Source organism: Ursus maritimus, unplaced genomic scaffold, assembly GCF_017311325.1.
Source record: "Ursus maritimus isolate PB19 unplaced genomic scaffold, ASM1731132v1 scaffold_21, whole genome shotgun sequence".
Classification (NCBI taxonomy): domain Eukaryota; kingdom Metazoa; phylum Chordata; class Mammalia; order Carnivora; family Ursidae; genus Ursus; species Ursus maritimus.
This window is the reverse complement of record NW_024424564.1, coordinates 19,299,059-19,306,574: the sequence shown is the minus strand read 5'-3', so window position 1 is coordinate 19,306,574 and position 7,516 is coordinate 19,299,059.

Sequence of the window (7,516 nt, the reverse complement as noted above, 5' to 3'; positions counted from 1 at the left end):
GTCTTTTATGCTTGTTCTCTTATTCTTGAAAACATAGTGTAATTCAAAGCTTTGATTCCTATTTGTTCCCTTAGCTCCTTGAGAAAAGTCATCCTTGAAGTTTCTAGCAGAGATTTATTTTAGGGCTAAGGAATTCAGATCGCTTCATTAGAGGCTGTTTTGATAAGGAAAGAACTTGAGAGGTAAAAGAGGGGCAGGAACATGGGGGGAGGTGGAGATGAAGGGTTATCTTGGGTCACCAAAGATAAACGTTGCCTAGTTTCTAATTTCACTAAACGTTGAAGCTTCCTAATGAGTTAGTCAGCGAAAAGCCCAGTATAAAGTGGAGCTCAAATTCAACTCACTGAAGCTAGAGAAAGGACGATGAATACTGTGTCTATCGATCACATGTTGAAACTGGGTCTGAAAGGTTTTAAATTCTTGTGGTAAAGTGGTGGAAGCAATGGTTTTAAATTCTTTTAAATTTAAAATGAAAGGTTTTAAATTCTTGATGGTAAAGTTGTGGAAGCAATGCAGCTCTTGTGTTGAGTGTCAGTGTGTTACTAGAAACCAGGCTGTGCTTTGATATCTTGGAGACCCCAAACTGCAATGTATTAAATCCTAAGAAATGTTAAAATATTTCTGGGCTTTTCTGGGAGAGATCTTGTATCTGCACCCGATCTCTTAGAAACTGAACCAGGAAAAAAAAAAAAAGGAAAGAAACTGAACCAGTTGGACATTTATTAGGTCTTAATTCAATGTTGCTCATCAAGATGGGCAGCTTCATGAAGGATCTTATTCCTAGTTGAGGGTCAAGGGATATCGTTAAAAAAGTTCTTTTCCTCTTAAGAAAAGGTAGTGCTGCCTCTGCTAGTTTCCGTGGCTGTATCTCTGTGCATCTAGACATAGGGAATAATTTGCTTTTAAGTGTCTAATTTCCGGGTCTGACCAAAATGAGCTTTGTGTTTTGTGTTTGTGATTTTTATACATGTCACCGTGTCACCTGACAGATGTATTACTAAAAAGAGAAGCTCGCTGGACAGTTTCAAGCCCACTATGGAAATAGAGACGGAAAGGTGGGACTATGGGAAAGAGAGCAAGTAAATCACCAAACATTTATAGGCCTGTGATTCATATTTATTTTTAGAGATTAACCATATCCAATCTAAATAAGAATAAAAGACACGTCATCATTTTGATATTTTGTGCATCTTTTTACAGACTGTCTCATCTCTATCCCAAATTTGCACAGTGGTCACATAGGTAACATACCTGTATGCATTGCCTCTTTTCCCTGTTTTTCCACAGAGTGGAGCTGTAACTGCATTAGGATGAAGCAAACAATCCCAAAGATCGAAGATTGAGTAAATGAGAGTAGGAATTGACCAGCAGTTTCTGTTTATCAGTTGACAGGAAAGGGGAAATAACTCATCAGGTTTAGTTTGAAGATCTCAGGATGCTGAAATCAGACTTTTAGATCTTAATCCAAGGAGAATGAAAAATGAGCTACTCTTGTGTCTGCCTATGACAAGTCATTTCATTACTCTGGGATACAAATCTGATTCACAGTGGTCTGAAATATTCCTTTCAAAGAGATAAGTTGTTTGTTTTTCAAACTATGGTGCCTTCTAGGTGTGCCAGTTCTCGCAGAACACTAGCATCTGATATGTGGGAAAGCATATCCTTTTTTTGTGGTACTTAGTTGGCAGATATTTATTCATTGTGCCAAGAGCTCTTGTAGTCCACGAGGATAGACTGGAAAACAAACCAGATGGGTTCCTGCCCTTAAGGAGCTCCCACTTCAGTGAGAGGAGGCAGATAATAAAAGTTGAGCCATGGAAGAAGTAAAATTGGGTAATGTGGTAGAGATTGACCTCTATCGGTCAAGAAGGATTTCTCTGAGGAGTGACATCTGAGTGGAGGCCTGAGGGTTGGGAAGAAAGCAGCCCATTTGACCATTTTGAGGGTGTAGGGGCTGAGCTCAGCACGTTAATAGAAACAAGGCCAGTGGATTGGGCTCTGGTGAACAAGGGAGGATGAGGTAGGAGAGGGAAGCAGAGGCTGGGTCACTGAAGACTGTACAGGCCGCAGTGAGGAGTCTGAAGTTTATTCATGTTGCAACGAGAAGTCATTCAGTGTTTTATGTAGGAAAGGGATGCAGGCTGATGTAATTAGAACAGTTAATTTGGCTGCTGTGGAGAGGGTGGACAAATGGGGCAAGTGTAATGGTGGCAGGCACCCATCAGTGGCCGTGGACTAGGTGTTAACAGTGAGGGTGGGAAATGGTCAGTTTAGATATTTGTTGTAGTCAAAGCTGTCAGGACTTTAGACAGACTGGATGTAGAATATGAGCAAGAAGAATCACGGATGGCCACTAAGTTTTTGACCTGAGTAATGAGTAAACGATGATGCTGTTGACTGAGGCTTCTGGTGGTGTTGGGAGGGGGTTTGATAGAGAAGTGATTCTTTACAGAGTTCTGTTCGGACTTGTGGAAGATATCAGTCATTCTGTGCCGTACTACCCTGTTGATGTAATTAGAAGTCCGCACTAATACTTTTAGCCAGTGATGTCTATGGGGATGCTTTTAGGTGACATTTTGTTTCCCAGTACTCAGTGGCCTGCAATTTGTGGCCTGGGTAACATGTGATTTCTTCAGTTAGTTTTCCCCCCTAAACTAAGGAAGTGAGTTGGGATTCTTATTAATTGTCTAGGCAATAGAGGATCAGGTTATAATTTTATTTTCAATCAGATAGTTTGCTTATTGGCTACAGAGGCTTCTGGACTATTAAGTGAGTGATACAAATTAGCCTTGAGAGAAAGAAAGCAAAGTAAATCCCTCAGAGTCTTCAGTTCAACAACCCCTACTGAAGAAAGCAACTATATCTAAAATGCCTGATTTTGTTGGGTTCTCAGAGTTCGATCGATCGATCGATCATGTTTTTTTCCCCTGTAAATACATATTCTCAGATGGAGATTCCAGATTGAGAATTTTGTGCCAGATCCTGAAAGGGGATAGACATCATATTGAGGAAGTTATCTTGAGGGCAAGAGGGAGACATTGAAGAGTTTCACATGTAGAGGTGACTTACTCTAGCTTTCCATACTAGAAAAACCACTACAGCAGCAGTATGGAGATAAAACGTAAATGAAGAGGAGCATCCCTCGCCTGTCCCCAGACCTGTGACCTCCCTCCCACATACCTCCATATACATAGGCTTGTGACTTAGCCATTGGTGTATTCACTACTTTAGGAAAGAGAGTCCCCAATACACGAGAAACAAATAAACAAATCAAAAAATGGGCAGAAGATATGAACAGACACTTTTCCAATGCTGACATACAAATGGCTAACAGACACATGAAAAGATGTTCAAAATCATTAGCCATCAAGGAAATTCAAATCAAAACCACACTGAGATACCACCTTACGCCAGTTAGAATGGCAAAAATAGACAAGGCAAGAAACAACAATTGTTGGAGAGGATGTGGAGAAAGGGGATCCCTCCTACATTGTTGGTGGGAATGCAAGTTGGTACAGCCACTCTGGAAAACAGTGTGGAGGTCCCTTAAAAAGTTAAAAATTGAGCTACCCTATGATCCAGCCATTGCACTACTGGGTGTTTACCCCAAAGATACAGACGTAGTAAAGAGAAGGGCCATATGCACACCAATGTTCATAGCAGCAATGTCCACAATAGCTAAATCGTGGAAGGAGCTGAGATGCCCTTCAACAGATGACTGGATTAAGAAGTTGTGGTCCATATATACAATGGAATATTACTCAGCTATCAGAAGGAACGAGTTCTCAACATTTGCTACAACATGGACGGCACTGGAGGAGATAATGCTAAGTGAAATAAGTCAAGCAGAGAAAGACAACTATCATATGATTTCTCTCATCTATGGAACATAAGAACTAGGATGATCGGTAGGGGAAGAAAGGGATAAAGAAAGAGGGGTAATCAGAAGGGGGAATGAAACATGAGAGACTATGGACTATGAGAAACAAACTGAGGGCCTCAGAGGGAGGTGGGGGTGGGGAATGGGATAGACCGGTGATGGGTAGTAAGGACGGCACGTATTGCATGGTGCACTGGGTGTTATACACAACTAATGAATCATCGAGCCTTACATCAGAAACCGGGGATGTACTGTATGGTGACTAACATAATATAATAAAAAATCATTAAAAAAAAAAAAAAAAAGAGGGGCGCCTGGGTGGCACAGCGGTTAAGCGTCTGCCTTCGGCTCAGGGCGTGATCCCGGTGTTATGGGATCGAGCCCCACATCAGGCTCCTCCTCTATGAGCCTGCTTCTCCCTCTCCCACTCCCCCTGCTTGTGTTCCCTCTCTCGCTGTCTCTCTCTCTGTCAAATAAATAAATAAAATCTTTAAAAAAAAAAAAAAAGAAAAGAAAAAGGAAAGAGTCAGGATATGTGCCTTCTTGAAAGTCCATAGGCACATGCTTCCAGATCAGAGTAAGAAAATTGACAAACCAGATAATACCAATAGCTTTAAAATCTTATTATAATGTAATTGCCTTATTATGTGCTATCACCTGAGACATTTTCCAGTTCAAGGATATTTAAAGGTGAGATTTCCTCTGATGGCTTAAAGAATCCTTTCCAGTTAGCCATAGCTATACTTTGGTGATGCTTTTTTTTTTTTTTTTTTTTTTTTTTTTTTTTTTTTGGTTTCGTTTTGTCTCCTTTTCTTCTATTGATTCTGAAGATTTGTTTTCTGGAAATGTCTTAGAAGCAGCGTACTGAATTTTCTCTCTGGTGGGTATGTATCTTTTTATTTGTAGGATATATAGACACTACGACTCAGGTGACAGTGAGCCCAAGCAGAGAAATTAAAGGTAGGTTAAAAAAAAAGGGAGCAGACATAAATTTCCAGTTGCTAATCCACAACACTTACATCACGTCATCAGGAAAAATAATGAGAATAAACTTGTGGCAATCTAGCTCGTCATTCATTTCCTCAGCAAATACTGAATGCCTCAATATGCTAGTCAATACCAGATGCTCTTATCCTCATGGTTATTTTGGCACAGGTTTGGGAAAGGTTTGGTATACTCATTAAGAAAAAGAATTAATTCCTTAGAACTTTAAAGTCCTTAGTCTTTTACTCTGCCAGCTTGTTTAAACATTCTTATTAATTCATTCAGCAAGTGTTATCTATTTTGATTAATTATTATGGGAAAGACTGTGCTAGGTTTTGAGATTCATGAAAGAAAATCAAATAAAATGTAGCTTTCGAAGAGTTATGGAGACCTCCACTGCATTTCAGTGGTTCCTGTGGTGTCAGTAAATGCATCAGTAGAGTTAAATCCAATATAATAACCAGCAGTGGTTTGAAACACTCATTTGAAATGTCCTGGGGCTGGAATAAATAATGAATCATTATTATGAAGTGCTAGGGCCCTGGGGAATATGATCTTTGCACCAGCCAGAGATGGGATGAAAGGCATTTCTGGTCTCTGAAGCTGTGTGAGAAAACAGCATCAGTAATAAATCCAGGCACGTCTCAGGGTACACGATAGGAGACAGAGCTACCGCCTCTCCAATGTCTATTGTACTTTCCCCATTCTTATTTACTATGCTTTGCATTATCTAAGCCCTACTGAGTTTTCCTCTTTGGCTCTAATGAACATGTCCCACTTATAATGAAAATTATTGACCATTATCCCTCCGGCAGAGTTACTAACAAATATTACAAATTCGGGGCCAGGAATGACAAACCATGTGCAAGAAGAGCTAAAAAGGTGTTAGTCAAATGACCATGAGTCCACACTATTTTTGTTTTTGTTAACATACAAAACAGGACAATGTGCCTGCAGGCTATCAGACAAAAGAGTAAGATCTTAGCTTTTAGAAGCTGTGAAGTAATCTTCAACATTGAAAATATCTCTGCAGCTTTCACATCTAGAGGAATCTAGAGAATTTGGAGAGACCTCACCGGGAGAGTTTTTGAAATTGGATAAAGGTAGATGATAGGGCTGGAAGAGCATGGCTTGGAGTAGCAGAGGACATGGTGGCTTGGGAATGACAGTTTTCTTTGGGACACTAGCATGATGAGTGGAAGGGAAGGGAACTGAGACAGATCTCCTTTGATTCTTTTCCAACAACTCTGTGAGGTAGGTTTGGGACTCCCATAGTATGTGCTATTTCCATTTACAAAAGTAATTGAATTTTTAGTGAAGTGAGTGATTTAACTTAGATGCATGTGTTTACTAGATACGGTGTAGTCCTGTGAAGAACACACGCCTTCCAATTAGATCTGCTTTGGTATCTTGATGAGGCTGCTTGTTGGATTTATGTGATCTTGTTTGAATAATTTCATCTTCTCACCTGTAGAATGGACCTAATAAAGCCTGTGCTGTTACTGAAAGATTAAGATAAGTAACTGTATGAGAAGCACCTACACCATATCAGGTACGTGTTAGCCTTTCAATACATGGAAGCTATTATTATGACAAAGTTACAAAAGAAGTTCGTAAAATATTTTCTGAAGATTTTAAGAAATTGTATAGATTCTCATTATATTGTGATATTAGGTATGATCCTAGGAAAGGAGATGTGATAACCGTTCCCACATTTCCAACAAATTTTATTTTGTATTGCATAGTTGATATAACAATTCAAAATATTCACTAGTATATAAAGTAAACTCTACTCCCTTATAATTCCATGCCCCGAGGTGATCACCATGAACAGTTTGATGCATGCCTTTTTGTATCTTTCCCCAGTTACATGAAAACACACATACACATACTTTTTGTAAAAATGGAATTATATTGTGCACGTATTTCTGCAACTTGCTTTTTTCATGTAACATGGATATATTTCTATGAAAGTTCATAAAGCTCTATCTAGTTTTTATTTTTTTAATAACTATTAATACTCTGCAGTATGGATATGTCATTATTTGTTCAATCTCCTGCTGTTTGACTCTCTTTAATCTTATTTTATTTTGCCAATACAAATGATGCTGCTGTGTACAATCTTGTATGTTTTTTTTTTTCTTTTTCTCCACACCCAACATGGGGCTTGAACTCACAACCCTGAGATCAAGAGTTGCATGCTCTACCGACTGAGCCAGCCAGGCACCTCCGTGTGTGTTTTATTTCGTAGGATATATTCCTAGATATATGCATGTCTAGGACAATGCGTATTTGATATTGTAATAGGTTCGTTTTTAGAAAACTTTACTAGGTTCAAGTTAGGATTTACTTTAGCTGACTTTAAACCTATATGTATGGCTTGCTGCATTACTGAAAAACAGCTTAAAAGAAATGGCCTATGACTATGAGTTCAATGGGACATGAAGTGAATAAGGTTGGAAAACACTGTTTACTTCTCTTGGACTCTGGAAGTTACAGGATTGTCTTCTTCCTAGAACTTGTATCAGTAACTCTGATCCCCTGGGAACAAAATTGCAGCTTTTGAAGCTTTGGGATTTGTTGAAGAGGAATGTCGTTAGCTGATTTAAAACTATGCTGGTGGCTCAAGTTAGGTCATCAGTACCTTTTAGT